The following is a 20,318-nucleotide window of genomic DNA, read 5'->3' as shown; positions in this document are numbered from 1 at the left end:
ATTTTTAGGCAGACTATAGACTTGCAGAGTTAGAGAACTGTTTTCCCAAAATATGGACACAAACAGAATGTCAGTGGCCTCCATGTTAAGATTGAATTATCCAAAAACTTGGGAAGGACATTTTCACCCACTATGATTGCATTATCTAACACTTGACTGTCAATCCATGCCTGGCTTCTTCTGCTAAAAGAACAGGTACCTATTTTCAATATCAGTCTAGGTGGGGCAAGAATTGATGGGCCTGGTCCTTGGGGCATTTCTGAAATATAGGACCAAAGAATAGGGGTCTTGAAGTGAAGGAACATGGAAATTTCTCCTTGGCTGGAGTAGTGTACTGGTGCCTAGACACACAGGAATCTGCATAGAGCTAGGCTACAACCCTGACACTGTATTCTAATGTCCATGGTAAATTACTGAGGTACCAGAGTTTATCTCCCAAACAGTAAAGCATCATTGTCCCTTACTTTGCTGAGATTTGGAAAGTTTAAGAGAAAGGGTATGTCTATACTAGGAACAAAACAGTGTGTTGTGAACAGTATCAGTTTTCACTTAGAAATGGCCAAAGGTGACTTGGAGAGTTCTGTAGGGCAGAGTGGTCACCAGGATGGGTTAGAGGGATGTGGTAGCATTCTCTAAGGATTCCCAGGAATACTTGAGAGAAATCCTAGAAAGGAGATGTCAGATTTAAATAGTCTGGGCAAGTGTTAAAGGCCAATCATTATGGCTTAAACAGTAAAAGTAATGTAACTCCAAGCTAGATAAGGGTCTGCTGTCTATGCATGTATAATCTAGTATTTATAATACATTAAAACATAGTTTGGGACTTTCAGTCAATCAGGTACCAATTTTGAGTTCTCAGTTTAAGCTGTTAAAATGTGTTTATCAAATGCTTCACCAAAAATATCCTTCACATTGTGTTTTCAACTCTACCTAATTTCTGATTTTTTTTCTCTTGACCTAAGAAATTATCACTCCATTCTTGTAAGTCTCATTGTTAGTTCTTTTTTTTTAACTTTTTAAAATTATTATACTTTACGTTCTGGGGTATACGTGCAGAATGTGCAGGTTTGTTACATAGGTATACCTGAGCCTTGGTGGTTTGCTGCATCCATCAACCTGTCATCTACATTAGGTATTTCTCCTAATGCTATCCCTCCCCCAGCCCCCAGCCCACAACAGGCTCCAATGTGTGATGTGTCCCTCCCTGTGTCCACGTGATCTCATTGTTCAACTCCCACTTATGAGTGACAACATGCAGTGTTTGGTTTTCTTTTCTTGTGTTAGTTTGCTGAGAATGATGGTTTCCAGCTTCATCCATGTCCCTGCAAAGGACATGAACTCATCCTTTTTATGGCTGCATAGTATTTATACATTCCTCTCCTCCAAGCTAACATTCCTTTTTTATTTATAAGGAAAGAATTCAGAGAACACACCTGTTTCAAAGAACAGACCAAGTCACTCCAAATAATAAGACAGGATAAGTCAACCTTATATTCCTGTTGGGCTTCAAGAGGCATGCATATGTTGTCAAAATCCTGTGGACTCAGCACACTTCTGAGGAAAGTGGCCTGAATCACTGTCTGCTACATAAGCATCATGGCTCCCACCACATGGTTTCAGTGTAAACAACCCTGCAACCCTGGTCACTACCTCCAGGAGAGTCTAGCCCTCAGGTGAAGCCAGAGATAAATAGTGGCAAGTGTCTGAGAACCACTGAACTAGCAGAAGCATCCAGATTCCCTGTTCATGTTGTTTGACCAGATTGGCTTCCCTTCTTAAAGAGCAGAGGAAGGGATCCTTCATTATTCTCCCACCGATACCTGCAGTCCAGGTGGCATCACCAGTCAGGCAGGGGACCAGGAGCGGACTCCATTTCTCTGCCTTATTTCCAAACCAGGTAGTCTGGAAAGTCTGAAAAGTGCTGTTATTATTTTTATTTTGGAGGAAGGAGTGCATACAAGGGTTTTGTGGGTGGAGCAGGTGCAATCCTGGGCCTGTAAGAACTCTGTATTTGCCTCTTTCCTTCCCTTCCCAGGGACTATAGCTGTCCTTACCAGGGAATATCTAGTCCAGTCCCTTAAGGCTGAAAGCTGGACTCCAAATTGTCAGGGTGCAGTTCACTGATGGGTGTTCCAGGGCTGTGCCCAGAGACACAGAGGTCAGGGGCCTCTTGGCAGTACTATATCAGGGGAAATCCAACTCCAATGCAAGCAACTGGGAATCAGAAGCCACGTTGAGTAGGATGGCCAGCCGGAAGGAGGGAGCAGGTGAGAGGGCAGAAGAGGATGGTGAGGGGCGAAAATGGACAGGCAGAGGGTAGCTCTTGGTGGGAGTGAGTGTGGCAGTTAGCCCCCATGGCCTGGATCATTTCAGTGGAAAGTCTTTAATACTGCAATGACTGCCTCCGAAGTGAGTTATTCAAATGGTGGTGGTCCCCAGATCTGTGAGCCGGTGGTGGCTTTCCAGCTTTCCCTTTCTCTCTCTCTCTCTTTCTCTCTTTCTTTCTTGCAAGATGGAGTTTCACTCTTGTTGCCCAGGCTGGAGTGCAGTGGTGCTATCTCAGCTCATTGCAAGCTCCACCTCTGGGCTCAAGCGATTCTCCTGCTTCAGTTTCCCTCCCTCCCTTCATCCCAACCTCTCTTCCTTTCTGTCTTTCTTTCTCTCCTTCCTTCCTTTCTCTTTCTCTCTCTCTCTCTCTCTCCCTCCCTCCCTCTCTCTTTCTTTCTCTTTTCTTTGGGAGTCTCACTCTGTCACCCAGGCTGGAGTGCAGTGACTCGATCTTGGCTCACTGCGCCCTTCACCTCCCAGGTTCAAGCGATTCTCCTGCCTTAGCCTCCCAAGTAGCTGAGACTACAGGCATGCACCAGTGGTAGCTTTCTAAGGCTCCTCAGGCTCACCCTGCAGGAAGCTGGCACATTTCCCACAGAACTCAAAGGTGGCTGCTACACAAACACGTGGACCAAGCGGGTACCTCTTCCTGGGTAACAAGCTGGCTTGCCTCACAGTTAGGGACTGTAACTGCTGCCCATCCTGTGAAATGTGGAATTCCACTTCTTCAGATGTCAGGATCTTTCCTGTGTGGAAAGAGCCTCGTATCTGTGTGTCACTCCAATACTGCCCAGTCTTGTCTTTTTTGGGGGGGGTCCCACTAAGTCACTTCATATTCATTTTCGTTTTCCTCCTGCCTCATTCTCACTTCCTGATAATTTTTTCTCTATATTTATACTTTCCTTACTGATTTATTCCTTTCTTCTGTCAAGACACACTTTATTCCTTCTAATGAACTGAAGGAGATCAGTCTGAATTTAGAGCACATACAATGCCAGGCCAAGAGACAAATCAGTGCACACTCAGAAGATCATTGCTACACTCACCTCAGTACCTCCATGCTTCCTAAATCCCAGGCTCTGTGGATGGGATCCAGGAATCTCCTATTGAAGCAAAACCACTAGGTGAGTCTTGTAAACACTAGCGTTTGGACCTGCATCAACTCTGACTCCTTCCAGGGCAGGGTCTCTGTCCTTTTCATCTTTGTCATCCAGTGTTCACGATAGTGTTTGGCTAAAAAGTAGGTGTTCATCAAATGAGTAGTGAATGAAAGACTAAACTAATGAAAAAATGACAAAATTGAATAAATATTGAAGCCCTAGGTAAAATTGTAGAAGAGCAGGTGTAATCAGCTTTTTAGCCTATCATGGCTACCAAATTTTGCCTGGCCTCCCAGTGGTTCCAATCCTTCCCTTATACTCTTGGCCTCAGTAATCCTAATAGGAGGTTCTCTGAGTTCTTATCCCACAAACCAAACATTGTGTTTCTGTTCATTGCTTCTTTTTAAAAAATGTACTAAAAGCTAATTGTACATTACCTCATTCATTCACAGCCAGGGTCTCTGTGTCTTTTGTGTTGATAGTTCCTTAATAAAAATAAATATTTGGTAATAGGACAAGGGTAAATGAGTTTCTTCAGCATATTCCCTCTCTTCTTCTGAGTTCTTGTGGATTCATCTGGATAGTGCCTTCAGAAGACAACACTATCCAATTTCTTTCCCCTAATCCCAAGGTGAAATTCAGATAATGAAAACTTCAGGCTCCCTGGCAAGTAATCTAAGCAAAAGAGCTTTGAAAAATGTATTGAATAAAATTAAATATTTTATTTGTAGCCCCTGCTATAAATAGGAAAATGGCCTTTTCATCTTTTATTGTTTTGGTGGTGGTTTTTAAAAGAAACTACAACTATGTTATTCTCAACATTTTTCACATATTTAAAACTAAACATTCATATAATATTAATATGTTCTAGTTTTTTTAATTAATGGGTTTTTCAATTGACAAAAATTTGCATACATTAATCATGATGTTTTGAAGTATGTATACATTATGGAATGGCTAAATTGAGCTAAATTAATATTATGTTCTGTAAAATAAATTTTAAGCTGAAAAGAATAATCTTTTCCTTTTAAAAATTACCATTAAGCTCTTATTACTTACCAAGTAACTTTCTTTTTTTTGAGACAGAGTCTTGCTCTGTTGCCCAGGCTGGTGTGCAATGGCGCATTCTCAGCTCACTGCAACCTCCACCTCCCGGGTTCAAGCAATTTTCCTGCCTCAGCCTCTCAAATAGCTGGGATTACAGGTGCATGCCACCATGCCCAGATAATTTTTGTATGTTTAGTAGAGACAGGGTTTCACCATGTTGGCCAGGCTGGTCTTAAACTCCTGACCTTGTGATTCGCTAGCCTCGACCTCCCAAAGAGCTGGGATTACGGACATGAACCATCGTGCCCAGCCAAAAATTTTTATCTATAGTTTGAGCCACCAAATTTTTAAATGTGATTTGCAATTTTAAAATTAGGTAAACATATAACATTCTTATATATATGCCTAGTTCTTACATCACTTTTTCCTGCAGGACAAAATATAAGCCCACCTAAATATATGTAAGCTAAATTTACCCTCGACAAATGACAACTGTGATATAAAAATAATTGAACCAAATTGCCAAAATTAAATATTTTAAAGGTAGGGCAAATCAAAGATGATAAGGAAATTAGAAGGCAGTTAAAATGTTGAAACAGTTTGGGATCACCAAGGTATCCCAGTGGAATGAACAAATCAAGAGAGCTTATGGAATTCATTTCTCATGACTTCACAAAAAGAAGAGATTCTCCCTATTATAGGATGACTTAAATGGATTGTTGCCAGAAGGCAAGAGGATGTACTATACTAGATAAACACTCAACAGTCTTTGGCTTCACAGTCCTTTATTCTTACTCAATCTTTCTATTCTTGAGGTCCTGGTATTTCAAACTTGATCATCAACTTATTTCTCTATTTTTCTGTAGTGTAAAAACATGTATTTTTAATGTAGTTTCTAAGCTTTGGTGATATTCAAGTACATTTAAGTCAGTAATTTATTTTACTTGAATAGGACCACATGGAGATTTGGTCCCTCTGAGCATTGTTTGAGGGCCTTCAGTTTCTGCTCCTTTGACAGTGTTAGTTGACACTGGTTAATTTTCTCCTGTTTTGTTTTGTTTTGTTTTTTATAAATCCAATAGGACTTAAATGTAGTTAAGATACTTTGAATAGAATAGTCTATACTTAATTTTTTATTTTGTCCAGGCTCCCATAGTAATAAATCCTAAGAGGAAGACAACATCCAGTGATTAAGAAAAAAAATTAGGAAAAGGGACTTATAATTAATATAGAGGACACATACATATCAGAGATGAACACGTTTCAAGACTGAATATGTTCAACACAAATAAAAGATATAAACCTTTTATCTTAAGGAAAAAAGGGGGAAAAATAAAATGAATCAGAAATCAGAGATGTATACCTGGTGATTTCAATAACAAGCATACTGTATGCTCTCCTTTTACTTGCCTGGTCAATTGTGAGTAAAAAACATTTGCAGGGCTGAGGGTGTCCCACCATGGAGTGGCACTAAGATCCTTGCAGCCCAGTGTTCTGCTGTCACAGAGCTGACAGGGGTTGCTGTGAGATATTGTGAAAAGCACTAATATAGAAGTGTAAGATATGGGATTATGGGGGATGGACATCCGGCTAGCTTGTGATGGGACGGGGCAGTGGCTGAGGGTCTCAAAGGTCCTGCTTGAATACACTCTGCTGAGGGTGTAGACTTATTCCTGAAGTTAATGAGAATTTCCCGGAGAGTTTTAAACAGAAGAAGAGTGTGATCAGAGCCTCTTTTAGAGAATCCACTTTGGCCACAATGCAGTAGATATATCAGAGGGGAGTGAAAGTGAAAACAGGGACATAAGTTAAGAGGTTTTCCAGGACAGAAACAGTAGATGCCTGAGATAAGGCAGAGACAGGTAGAAAGCAAAACAGTGAAGAAGGGAACAGGGACACTAACAGACTAGCTACTACCTGAAGCATTGCCAGGTACTGTGGCAAAGAGAAAGGCACTAATTGTGTCGTGACTCTTAAAGCTTCTTCCCAAAAGTGACATATCCTATAACCACTCAGAGTTCATAATCCAAGGTCACATGACCATCTCCAACTTCAAGAGGATAGGGAAGTGGATTTCTACCACATGCCTAGTAGCAGAGAGAACCAAAATGTTTGGAGAAGCATCTAATAGCTACATTTCCTAGTCTATAATCATTACCTAAGGAGATTCATTGCCAGTTATATGTGGATTCATGAGAAGAATACACCCTAAAAGAACTGCCTAAAGACCTTAAAGGTCTTTCAGTCTTGGCCATTTAACTTGCTGAAATATTAAGTGCAGTCAGGGAAAAAACACTTTCACTTTTATTTGCCCACCCTAACCTTGTGTACATTCTCTTTTCTTAGCCCAGTTATATAACCTTTGGAAGCATGGTTTAGTCATTCAATAAATACTGAACATCTACCATGTGGCAGGTATTGGAGACACAGTGACAAACAAGGCAGACATCTCACAACATCCCTATCGTCAAGGAGCTTAAGATCTATCAGAAAAATAGAAACTAAGCAAATTATTACATTTTATTTACTTATGATTGTAATAAGGGATGGGAAGGCAAACATATTGTGCAATGAGAATGTAAGAACAGGACAAAGTAGAGTAGTCAGCTAGTTGGGAAGTTGGTCAGGTAAAAGTCTGGAGAATGATTATAAGCAGAGAGAAAGAAGCTTGTGAGCAGGCCAAAAGGTAGGAAAGCCATTGGTACTCACGAGCTAACTGAAATAAATCCAGTATGGCTGAAGCAGAGTAATCAAGAGAAAAAGGCAAGGGGCTAGAGACTGAAGATGAGGTGAGATCACGGAGGTAGTCATAGAACAAATTAAGGAGCTTACATATTATGCCAAATGCTGTAGGAAGTCATTGAAGAGTTTTTGGCAAGAGAATGACATCATCCATATAGACAATGAGGGCTGTTCAGAAGGAAATTTACAAGAATAATTATTAACGTATTATACACAAAAGCAGCTCATTCCTTCACCATCTTATTTACTCAAATGTACCTCCCTCATGAGCACCCACTTTCAACCACCCCCTATTTAAGATCACATCTCCACTCCTCCCACACTAGCCCTCAGATCCTGCTTACTCTTTTACAAGAGCATTTACCACTTTCTAATATTTTAGACAATTTTCTTATTAGTTTATTGTCTATGTTCTCTTGCTAGAATGCTTTTTTTCCTAGAAAGTGCCTGGCATATGGGTCTTGAACAAATATTTGATAAATTAATGTCATATCACATTATGATTTAAAGCTGTCTTGTAGGATGATTTATCTGTCAGTGTTTATGATTTAATATATTTAGTTTAAAACGGCTATCTCCTACATATATGGCCCTTAGGCAAAGCATACACTGTGATTTAATTCTTATTCTTTTTTTTTTTTTTTTTTTGAGATGGAGTTTCACTCCAGGCTGGAGTGCAATGGTGTGATCTTGGCTCACTGTGGCCTCCATCTCCCAGGTTCAAGTGATTCTCCTGCCTCAGCCTCCCAAGTAGCTGGGATTACAGGTGCCCGCTACCATGCCTGGCTAATTGTTGTATTTTTAGTAGAGATGGGGTTTCACCACGTTGGCTAGGCTGGTCTTAAACTCCTGACCTCAGGTGATCCACCTGCCTTGGCCTCCCAAAGTGCTGGGATTATAGGCATGAGCCACTGTGCCTGGCCGATTTAATTCTTAAATATGAAAATTGCTCTTGCAGCAGAAGTTCATCATAAGCTTATTAAGGCTTATGGAAAAGTGTTTTTAGTTGGTAAAATATCAAAGCTTTGAGCAAATTTTAGGAAGAAATATTATGAAACGTGATCAAGAATCATGAGTCACAGTGTGACAGATTAGCTATTTTACAATGTGGCTACATATACCTATCAAAATGTACTACCGTGCTAACAAAATTGTAGTATTTTCACAGCACAGCAGTGTTTAACTCTATAAACCTACTTTTGAACAATTATTGTAGCCTTACTTGAAGGTATTTTAAGGACTCATATGCAGTTGGCAAATTACACCTTGTGACAATGCCTAGAATTCCTTGGAGTAAAGCCATTTGATTTGCAAAAAAAAAAAAAAAAAAAAAAAAAAAAAAAGGCAGGTAGGGTCCTTTTAATTTCTCTATGTATCTGACCTCATATAATAGAGGTTTCTGACTTATTTCAGAAATCAAATTTTCCAAAAAATTAATTTCCATTGGCAATGTTGTTACTATCCATGATTTCACATTCATTCATTTATTAAATTCATTTATTAGGCATATACTAAGTTTTACAATTGTGCTGGATGTTGGTCCATTTATTCATTAGCTCACTCATCAAACATATCTGTACTGAGGGAGGCACAAATTTTAAGAGGTAAAATCAGACAGTTGCATAGTCAGTAAATTCATTCATCTATAAAAATTGAGAGGGCTTAGGTAAATAAAGGAAGACATTTGCTTTTTATAAAAAGAACACATCCAATTAGCACCAATTTCAAAAATTACTTTTGCTGTAGTTAATGCTGAAAGCAAGATAAGATTATGATTAAAATTATTTGTGTTAAACATATATAGATATATTAAACCAAATATAAACACCAAAAAGTAATTATATTATTTGAATTTTATGTTTAACACTATGAAGAAATATGTTTGCATATTATTAACACTCTACTTTCTAGACCACTTGAAGACAGCTTAAACATGAAACTATAGTGCAAGATAATAAGGCTAAATTGGCAGAATCCTTGCTACCTTAATTTCCTGCCTCTACACCCTTTGTTAGAAATGGGACTACTTTATTCATACTTGCAGGATCTATGCTATTCCAAGTCAAAACTAAGCCTGATACAAGCCAGGTAGTATTTAAGAATGACATTTAAGTCTTGTTCTAGATTTGTTCTTACCAGCACTCCTCCCACTCAAGTTGGAGTCCTGCCCCTACCCCTAGTTTGCTGACTGGGCTGTGGTTCCTCACGGCAGATTTGCCTGGGTAACCAACTACTGCCTGTTTGGCTCTCTGCTTGCTATGTCTAATAAACACCAATTATTTTCTGGAATGTTGAATGTTATCTTCGCATATGCAATTTGGGCTTAGGCACCTGCACCTTGAACCCTGGAGGTAGGCTGAGGGCTGCATCTTGTTTTTTTCATTTTTCCATAGCTGGCCCCGCCTAAATGAAGCATCAGAGTACATGCTTTCAGCAACAGTTAAAGCAATCTACATATGTTTGTTTATAGTTATAAAAATTAGACATAGATTGTGTTAGAATATTTTTCCACACATGTAACAAGATTCATTACCCCAAGATATCATCCACATTATGATGGTAGCTAAAGTTATTTAATTTCTCAAATGATGCTGCTAATTGCTGTTCTTCTGGAAGTTTTCATATAAGAAGAAACTTGCTAACCGTGGAATGAGTATTTATCTACAGACCAGATTTCAGACAAGCCTCTGTCAGGTAGCCCTACCCACAGTCATGACATTTCATCTACTCTGTGGGGCTAAAATACATAGGGCATTATTTGATGATAGGTACTTTGGTGTCCGGAATCAAGGAGGCCAAGATTAAACTGACAAAGTTTTATCTTGAGTCAGTGAAGTATCAAGCTCCAGAGGTGTGTGTTCAGCTTTCCAGATGATAGTGACACTTAAAGCTATCATAAATGTCATATACAGCTTTTGAAATGGTCACTATGGGGAACCAAGTGGCAAAAGACTATCTGGCAATGAGTTCTGTGACTGTGGCCAGTTCCCTGTCATGAAACGATTCCTTGTACATACAGCTGTATGGGATGAAGCAAATGAGAATAAGGATATGGAAATACCTCCAGGATGGCCAGTTGAAGCTCAGACAACTGCTACTAGAAAAAACACAAGAGATATTTTAAGAACTTAACTGATGCCTAGTAAGTGGCAAGGCTGCTGGGGGATTATAACCCCTGAAAGATGAAGTACTTAAGGATACATAATTACCTTTAAGGGCTTATAAGCAAGATATTGTGTGTCTGAGGTGGGCTGCAAACAGAGGCAGCCACATAATCCATTACTATAGTTGGAAATCAATCAACTATATATATATATAGTTCAGAATGGACTATGGCTTCCTAATAGAGATCATGTGATAACGGCAATCAATAACATTTCCAAATGCAACCAGCAATAAATCATGCAGCTGCTAAATAATGTCCCTCACTGGATAGCATCAGGCTAAGGGCTAAAACCCCCAACAAAACTTCAAAGAAACAAAAATAAGTATTTGTTACTTCAGTTATATATATGTCTTGAAAATTTTGTGGAGTATTAATAAGAAATACTTTGATATCCCTAATAAACATTCTTGCATAAATACTAAATTTATCAACTTATTTGTTTGATCCATATTTTACTACTTTTGCCCATGAAATGGAAATTTCAGAATTTTATTGTAATGCCAATGTTGGGTATTTTTTGTTTGTTTGCTTTTTTGTTTTTGAGATGGAGTCTTGCTCTGTTGCCCACACAGGAGTGCAGTGGCACAATCTCAGCTCACTGCAACCTCTGCCTCCCGGGTTCAAGCGATTCTCCTGCCTCAGCCTCAAGAGTAGCGGGGATTACAGGCACATACCACCATGCCTGGCTAACTTTTGTATTTTGGTAGAGACGGGATTTCACCATGTTGTCCAGGCTGGTCTCAAACTCTTTGTCTCAAGTGATCCGCTCACTTCGGCCTCCCAAAGTGCTGGGATTACAGGCACAATGTCTGTTCTTTTTTATCAGCAAAATACTGAGCGAACTTGACAGGGGCTGTAGAATAAAGTGAGTAACAATGGAAACAAATTGTCTCCCCATATCTACCAGATAGAAGAAATGCACCATTAACACTGACATGGGTGTCATAAACCAAATGTACATCTCTGATAATGCTCACCTAAAAGCATCTGATACAGGGACTAAACAAGGATCCAAGCCCATAAGAGACCATGCTAGACAATTTCTTGAGTTTTGTTTATATGAATATGTTTAAAATCATTCAAACTGAAAACAGAATTAACCCAGTTTTAGGCTGAAGGCGACACAATTTTAAGGTGAAGATACCTGTTAATCAAATCAATAACAGTCATAAATTGGGAGTACAACAATTAACTCACTCTTAAGTTTCTCCATGGGAAATCGTTGGCACTCTAGCATTATTCTAATTTATTTTCCAACTTAAAAGTGAAAAGTGATTCTCAGCTGAAAACTTTCTCCAAAATAACGTTTTACAAGAAAGAATATTATATAATTTGTTTTATTATGCTTTTATTTGGGGGTTTATTGGGAACTTTCTGATGTGTGGCTAGCATAATTCAAGTACAGTATTTGAACAAACTGCAAATGTAGTGTCCACTAATTATCTTAACCTCCCACAACAATGTTCTGTGCTACGTATGACTCCTGACTGAAGCATAAGTCCTTGGACAAAGGAAAGTACTTGAGGCAAATTAAAAAAGAAATTCAATATCGTTAAATACATTATGCTCTAGAAAGACTAAGGTTGTACTTGTTCTAGCCAAAATTAGTTTAAATAGTAACACAGCAGTTCATTCTCATCTGGTTATACTGAATATCAAATAGCCTAAACTTTCCATTTCTCTTTAATATTATTGTTACTAGAGAAACAGAAATGGTTTACTATAAAGACCTATATATATGTGTATGTGTATGTGTGTATATATGTACATATATGTGTGTATATATGTACATATATGTATATGTGTATATATGTACATATATACATATATGTAAATGTACACATATGTAAACTTATGTATGTACATATATACACATACATATGTATATACGTACATATATACACATATATAAGTGTGTATATATGTACACACATATTTATATACATATACTTATATACATATAAGTATATAGCTGGGCACTGTGGCTCATGCTTGTAATCCCAGCAGTTTGGGAGGCTGAGGTGGGCAGATCACGAGGTCAAGAGATCAAGACGATCCTGGCAAACATGGTGAAACACCATCTCTACTGAAAATACAAAAATTAGCTGGGCGTGGTGGCACATGCCTGTAATCCCAAATACTCTGGAGGCTGAGGCAGGAGAATTGCTTGAATTCGGGAGGCGGAGGTTGCAGTGAGCTGAGATCGTGCCACTGTACTCCAGCCTGGCGACAGAGCAAGACTCCGTCTAAAACAAAAACAAAAACAAAAACAAAAATAACTCACTTATTTTTTTGCATGAGAATTTTTGAAGTGATCAGTAACGTGTATGTTTTAGATACACAATTTGAAGGAGTATGAGAAATATCAGCTCTTCTCACAGTCCACTGCTGTGTTCCTGGAGCTGCACAAAGGCAAATGCATGTGGCTTCTGTGATACTCGTGCGATGAAGTATCAAGTAAAGTCAATGTCATTTTCCATAAGCAACTTCAAATATAAAATGAGCTGTAGACAAACAAAAACAGCAACCTAAAATACAGAAGCAAGTTAAAGAGTGAGAGGAAAACCTGGAGATACACAGCTGAAGGTGAGGCACACTGCTTTGACTCTCCTATGCCCTTGAGTTAGAAGTTTCCTTGGGAAACTTCCTTCTTCAGACAGACTTTCCTGATTAATCTTCTTCTTTCTCAAAGTAAAATCTTCTCACTCCAAAGAATTCTCTTGCAATCATCTTTTTCAATTTAAAAAAAAAGGAAATAACAAAATGCCGTTCATAACAGTATTGCTGTACAACGTCTATTTGCATATGTATATATGTTTTATTTTATTTTATCATTATTATTTTTTAGACGGAGTCTTGCTCTGTCGCCTGGGCTAGAGTGCAATGACACGATCTTGGCTCACTGCAACTTCCACCTCCCGGGTTCAAGAGATTGTCCTGCCTCAGCCTCCTGAGTAGCTGGGATTACAGCTACCACACCCAGCTAATTTTTTTTTTGTATTTTTAGTAGAGACGGGGTTTCGCCATGTTGGCCAGCCTGTCGTCGAACTCCTGATCTCAGGAGATCTGCCCACCTGGGCCTCCCAAAGTGCTAGAATTACAGGCATGAACCACCACGCCCAGCCATATATATGTTTTCTACTCTCATTTCCTGAAACTAATAGAAGCTTGATCCTCTCCATGATAATACTGAAGTAACCTGATTTCACATCTCTGGAGCTAGGAAAATTATTAATTTATTTTCTCACTTTAAAGATGATACTAGTAAAACAATATTTCAATCAGAGAACTATATACACTTGAGTTGTAGTTCCAAATAATAAAATAAAAATGAAAATATAGTAATAATAAAACCAGCCTATCAACAATCACAGAGTATTATCAGTCATATTTATTGGCTTTTATTGCATGCCAAACACTGTGCTATTGGCTTTATTTGCATTACCTCATTTGATAGTAACAGCAATCCTTTGAGGTGGATATTATGGATGAAGCACATTTTACAGATAAGGAAACTCATCCTTAAAGGCTACAAACCTTGCCCAAAGTCATACAGCTAGTAAGGACCAATGCTAGGGAATCAAACCAGGGCTTGTTTACTTCTATAACCTAAGATATTAGCCACCATCCTTCTAGCCCATAAATTTTAAAAAGAAGGATTATTTTTGACTGAATAATTAATTAGTATGCAATAAATCTAACATCATACTGTTATACCTTTATCAGAAGCAATGAATGCAGTGGAAAGAACACTGGATTGGATGTTCAACAATGAAGTTTAGGACTGGTTATGCTGTTACCTCACTGTGTGTGATGATGAGAAAGTCACTTAAACTCTCTAGTTTTAAATTTCCTCATATATAAAAAGAAGGGACTAAAATAGAGGCTTTGGGAAAGATTTGCAGATCATGTACAGCTTGACCGCAATCTTGTAGGAATTCACTTGTGATATGGTTTGGCTGTGTTCCCACTCAAACCTCATCTTGAATTGTAGTTCCCATAATCCCCATGTATTGTGGGAGGGACCCGGTGGGAGGTAATTGAATCATAGAGATGGTTGTCCCCACGCTCTTCTCGTGATACTGAGTAAGTTTTCATGAGATCTGATGGTTTTATAGGGGGCTTTACCCTTTGCTCAGCTCTCATTCTTGTTTTCCTGCTGCCATGTGGAGAACAAGGTATTTGCTTCCTCTTCTGCCATGACTGTAAGTTTTCTGAGACCTCCCAGTCATGCTGAACTGTGAGTCAATTAGACCTCTTTCCTTTATAAATTACCCAGTCTTGGGTATGTCTTTATTAGCAGCATGCAAACAGACTAATATGACTTGCTACATAATAAGGAATATTTCAACTGGAGGAAATAATTCAATGTGTTATTTTAATTTATGTTGAAGTAATTTTCTGATGAATGAATCTTATGTGAATCCCTTAACTTCTTACTTCAATGAATCTTATATGAAAGACTTAACTTTATACCTCTCAGAGGTTTCTGTGGATTCTTCACAAAGGTTTACTTTTGTATGTCACTGTGGTAGTTAGTCCCCCAATAAATCTCCTCCCCTTGCATCTGAGCTGTCTCTGTAACTTGCTTTTGATCAACAGAATACAACAGACTGAAGCTTGGTGGTTAGGTCATAAGAAACCTTATAGTCTCCACCTATGTTTCTTAGAACATTCCAACTTGGGATGTTTCCTCTTGGAAGCCAGCCACCGTGTAAGAAATGTGTTTAACCTGAACCACTCTGCATGAGTAGCCCAAACACATAGAGATGCCCTGTGTAGGTGCTCTGGTCAAAACCCCAGCCCAGCTCTCATTTAAACAGCCAGTTTCATCTGCCAGATGTCAAAGTGCATAAGCCATCTCGGGTACCCCAGAGGAGAATTCCAATGACTATAGACCAGCTGTCACCTGACTGCAACTATATAAAAGACTTCAAAGGAGAACTACCCAGCAGAGTCCTATTCACTCACAAAATTGTGAGAAAGAATAAAAATTTGCTGTTGTATGCCACAAAGTTTGTTATCCAACAATTGACAATAGATTTAAAACTGGGAGACAAATGAAAATAACATACTTAAATTGTTTTTATGCCATTAGGCATGTAAAATGTACATGTTCCTTTTATCATGCCAGTTGCCATGATGAATTCATTTCTCACCTGAATTTTAGGCAAAACAAAACTTAGTAAATATGTTTGTTCTGGCTTGGAATATACTTCATTAACTGTAATTCTTAAGAAACTTGAATGGTTTCATGTATGAATGTTATACTTCCCTAAGATGATCAAATTGTTTGAATCTCAATCTTACTGATATTTTGTGCAACCTACAATTTTTTCTTGCTACACTAGGGTGTTCATCAGTTTTATGGTCTTTTTCATTTCTTGTCTTATAAAAGAGAAGCAAGCTTTTTGTCTCTCCTCAAGTGCATTCAGGATATCAAAATTTGCTTTTTGTTGTGAATTGCTTTTGAGTTTGGGTGAAGATGTCACATTTGTGTGTAGGAGTGGATATATACCAGGGTGATTTTTCTTGAACCAATATGTTTTTTTCTACTTTGACAGAAAAGCATTCCTGGAATGAAATTCACCCTATAGTTTTACCTTGAGAATATTTCAGATTTAGGAGAAAGGTATAAATTTTCTAATTTCACTTCAGGTTGTTATCTGAGGCAATCAAATTATCTTCAGCTTTATTTCTCTCTGTTTCTTGTACATGCGTTGTATCTTACAAACAAACTGAAATCAAGAACTTGAAGACACTTGCCCTCATGCAGAAATAAATTGTTGGTCTACGTGTAATTATTGTTGGCTTGATTTTTCTGTATTAAATCTGATACTCAGAAGAAAACATTTGTATTACATCAAAGACTTAGCTGGGTATGGTGGCTCACACCTGTAATCCCAGTGCTTTAGGAGGTCAAGGCAGGAGTATCACTTAAGGCCAGGAGTTCAAGATCAGCCTGGGCAATAAAATGAGACCCTGTCTATACAAAAAGTAAATAAATAAATAAATAAATAAATAAATAAATAAATCAGAGACTTAGGAAAAAATCTGTTTAGTAGCATATATACATTTATGTATATTGGCCCAGAAAACAAATTCAATTTTTTGTTTTTTTTGAGACGGAGTCTCACTCTGTCGCCCAGGATGGTGTGCAGTGGCATGATCTCAGCTCACTGCAACCTCTTGAAGTGATTCTTGGGCCTTAGCCTCCCCAGTAGCTGGGACTACAGGCATGAGCCACCATGCCCGGCTAATTTTTTGTATTTTTAGTAGAGACGGGGTTTCACCATGTTGGTCATGCTAGTCTCAAACTCCTGACCTCAAGTGATCTACTGGTCTTGGCCTCTCAAAGTGCTGGGATTACAGGAATGAACCACCGCACCAGCCTCAATATGTATTTTTAAAAAACAGTTTGGGGTGTTTATTATGATTACCCTATTTTCTGACCACTGAGATCAAAGATGTTTCAACTTATAAAACATTAAATGTTAATTCTTATTCTTGCCTAAGATTTATTGAATATCATTTATTATTTGCCTGTGCCTTCAAAGAGAACATGTCAACAAGTAATTTTTTATCTCAATATATTTCTTTCTTTTAGTCTATTTTCTTTCTTTCACTTCAGTATATAACATTCATGGATGTAACTCTAGATTTTCCAGGCTGTAAGAAGCCAGCATCTCCAAATCTTTGCCACTGAAAATATTCTACTATTTTCAAAGCTCATTAAAATCTTCCAAAACCCACATTTCATATATTGGTTCCATCCTTGACATTATTCATTGATTTGTATATGACACTTCCATATTTGAGGGATTTTCAAACATTCTGCTAACACTAGGTCAGGATGTTTATGTGTGGGATATTCTCCCATGCATAGTACCAGAGACATGGGTAGCATACCAAGAATAAGCTCTGGCTTCAAATACTTCCCAGTGTATTGTATGTAACTGCACACTATTATAGGATTGACTTTGAACCCATTCCAATCTATTTTGAAAAGTAAATCATTCACAGATTGTATTATTTTAATTATTATTGGAAACATGTTACTTGCTCAAAACTTCTTAATAGCAACATATGTGACATGACATCATTATTGGACTGTTGTAAAAGCATTATTTTATACTACCTGCTCATTTTATGTAAATTGTCCAACTTACTGCACAATTTTGCTTATAACATTCTCTTATTTTTTAATGTCCATAGAATTGATTTCTCCTTTCACTCCTAACATTGGAAATTTGTGCCATTTTATTTTTCCTTGCTCAATCTGGCTGGGGGGTTATCCATTTTGTGATCTTTTCCAAAAAATGGCTTTTGGTTTAATTGATTTTATCTATTATTTGTCATTTTCTCTTTCATTGATTTGTACTCTTATCTTTATTACTTCCTTCTTTCTGCTCATGTTGAATTCAATTTGTTCTTTTTCTAGCGCCTTAAGGTTGAAACTCAAATAAAAATTTTTAGATCTTTCTTCATTCCTAAGCATTTTAATGCTATAAACTTGCCTCTAATCAGTGCTTTGCCTGCAACCCACAAATTGTGATATGTGGGATTTTCATTATTATTTAGTTCAAATAAATTCCCAATATTCCTTATGAGAAAATTAGACCCATGGGTTATTTAGAATGTGTTAATTATCAGATATTTGGAGATTTCTATTTATCTATCTGTTACTGATTTTTAGTTAAATTCCACTGTGGTAAGAGAACATAATATGTATGATTACAATCCTTTAAAATTTATTGAGACTAGCTTCATGGCTTAGTATCAGTCAGTATGGTCAATCCTGGTGAATGTTCCACGCACACTTGAGGAAAGCATTCCACCAGTGTTGGGTGGACTATTTTATAAATGTCAATTAGGTCAAATTGGTCTACAGGGCTACTTTTTTTTTTTTTTTTTTTTGAGACAGAGTCTCGCTCTGTCGCCCAGGCTGGAGTGCAATGGCGCTATGTCTGCTCACTGCAAGCTCCGCCTCCCGGGTTCAAGCCATTCTCCTGCCTCAGATTCCCGAGTAACTGGGGCTACAAGCACCCGCCACCACGCCCGGCTAATTTTTTTTTTTTTTTTTTTTTTTTTTGTATTTTTAGTAGAGACGGGGTTTCACCGTGTTAGCCAGGATGGTCTCGATCTCCTAATCTCATGATCCGCCTGGCTGGCTCGGCCTTCCAAAGTGCTGGGATTACAAGCATGAGTCACCGCGCCCGGCCTATAGGGCTATTTCAAGTCACCTATACCCTTACAGGTTTCCTGTCTACTTGTCCTATTTATTACACAGAGAAAAGTTCTGAAATCCTCAAGTATAATTGTGGATTTGCCTATTTCTCCTTTTAATGCTATTAGGTTTTGCTTCATCCTATTTTGAAGCTCTGTTCTTAGATATATAAACACGTAGAATTGGTCCATGCTCTCAATGAATTTTTCATTATGAAATGTGCCTGTTTATTGCTATTAATATTCCTTATTGTAAAACCTACTTTGATATTAATATTGCCACTCCAACTCTATCAGATTATATTGAAGTATAATTAAAATACAACAAAATTCATCAATTTTAAGTGTACAAATTGATGAGTTTTGAGAAATACATGCAGTTGCATAATCATCACCGTCATGATATAAAACATTTCCATCTCTCCAAAAAGTTTCCTTCTACCCCTTTGCAGTCCCCTCCCTCAATGCCACCGTCACCTGACTCGGCACCTGATATGTTTTCGGTTTCTATAGTTTTGATTTTTCTGAATGTCACATAAATGAAATCAAAATAATAAGTAGATTTTTTGATTGAGCTTCTTTCCTTTCATCTAATGCATTTGAGATTCATGAATGGTATTAGTTTGTTTCTTGTTATTGCTAAGTAGTATTCCATTATGTGGATATACCATGTCTTGTTTATTCATTTGCTAGTAGAATAACATTTGGCTTTCCTCCAGTCTGGGACCATTATATTAAGCTGCTATAAAACTGGAGTAGAAGTTTTTTTTTTTTTTTTTTTTTTAAATAGAATTGCCTTTTTATTTCCCTCGTAAATAGGGTAAAACTAGTATTTGAGACAAGGGTGCTCTTAAGCTGTCTCTCTTTAGTCATTAAGCTTCCAATTAGTGCTAGAATCATTCTCAACAGTCAGGAAATCATGACTGCATACTGAACACTGGACCAGGTGAAAGAGAGGAATATATAACAAAATCTTGAGATCGATAGGTATCGATACATGGCTTCAAGGCTGAGCAGAAGCCACCAGAAGCCAGGGGGGAAAATGTCAGGAAAGTTCACAAATATAGTTTTGATCTTCATGCTACTGTGAGAATTAAAAAAAAAAAAGTTGAACATAAATAACAACCTTTAAAAATGTCAACACGTGAAGCTATTAACCAACTCCACATCCCTGTTTAGAAATTCCTGCTTACTATTCAAATATACACTTGACATTCAATTGACGGACGTTCCAACACTATATTTAACTGGCAGAATTACTTTTAAAGGGTACAAAGGGTTTTCCTTATGCACTCAAATGATTACTGTCCAAGGTAACCTGGGACTCGATTAATGGCTTTGTTAATTATTCTCCCTTCAGCAGACCTCAGTATCCCTTTAAGACTAAAGTGGCTAGAATTACCTGCCCACCCGGGCTCCCAGTTGTAACTGAGACAAGCGGAGGAGCCTGAGGAGCTGAAGACGCACAGGTAACGGTCGCGGATGGCCGGCAGGATCTGACATTTAAAATCGCCCTGCTCCTCTGGGCCTGGGCGCCTTTGACAGGCGGGCGTGTCAGGGATAGTGTGGGGGAGAAGGGGCTGGGCTTCGCCAGGCAGCGCGCGACGACGCCCTTGCCTTGGCCTTCACCGAGTAGAACCCGAGAAGCCCACTCGCCCGGCTTGGCCAACGCCCCCACAGCCCAGGGCGCCCCCAGCAGTCGGCGGGCA

At 38.3% G+C, this 20,318-nt stretch overlaps 1 long non-coding RNA gene across 1 annotated transcript; it reads right to left on the bottom strand.

Annotated features, from left to right (window-relative positions):
• Nucleotides 1-3,935: 3,935 nt before the first annotated feature.
• LOC115896988 lies at nucleotides 3,936-20,292 on the bottom strand. The gene is made up of 3 exons (XR_004056947.1): nucleotides 20,012-20,292; nucleotides 7,308-7,385; nucleotides 3,936-4,103 (listed from the first exon to the last, which is right to left on the bottom strand). It is a non-coding gene; the product is annotated as an uncharacterized LOC115896988 (long non-coding RNA).
• Between the last annotated feature and the right edge of the window lie 26 nt (nucleotides 20,293-20,318).

This window comes from Rhinopithecus roxellana, chromosome 4, assembly GCF_007565055.1.
Source record: "Rhinopithecus roxellana isolate Shanxi Qingling chromosome 4, ASM756505v1, whole genome shotgun sequence".
Lineage (NCBI taxonomy): Eukaryota > Metazoa > Chordata > Mammalia > Primates > Cercopithecidae > Rhinopithecus > Rhinopithecus roxellana.
The sequence above is the reverse complement of the archived record's forward strand: the minus strand, read 5'-3'. Positions and strand labels throughout refer to the sequence as shown.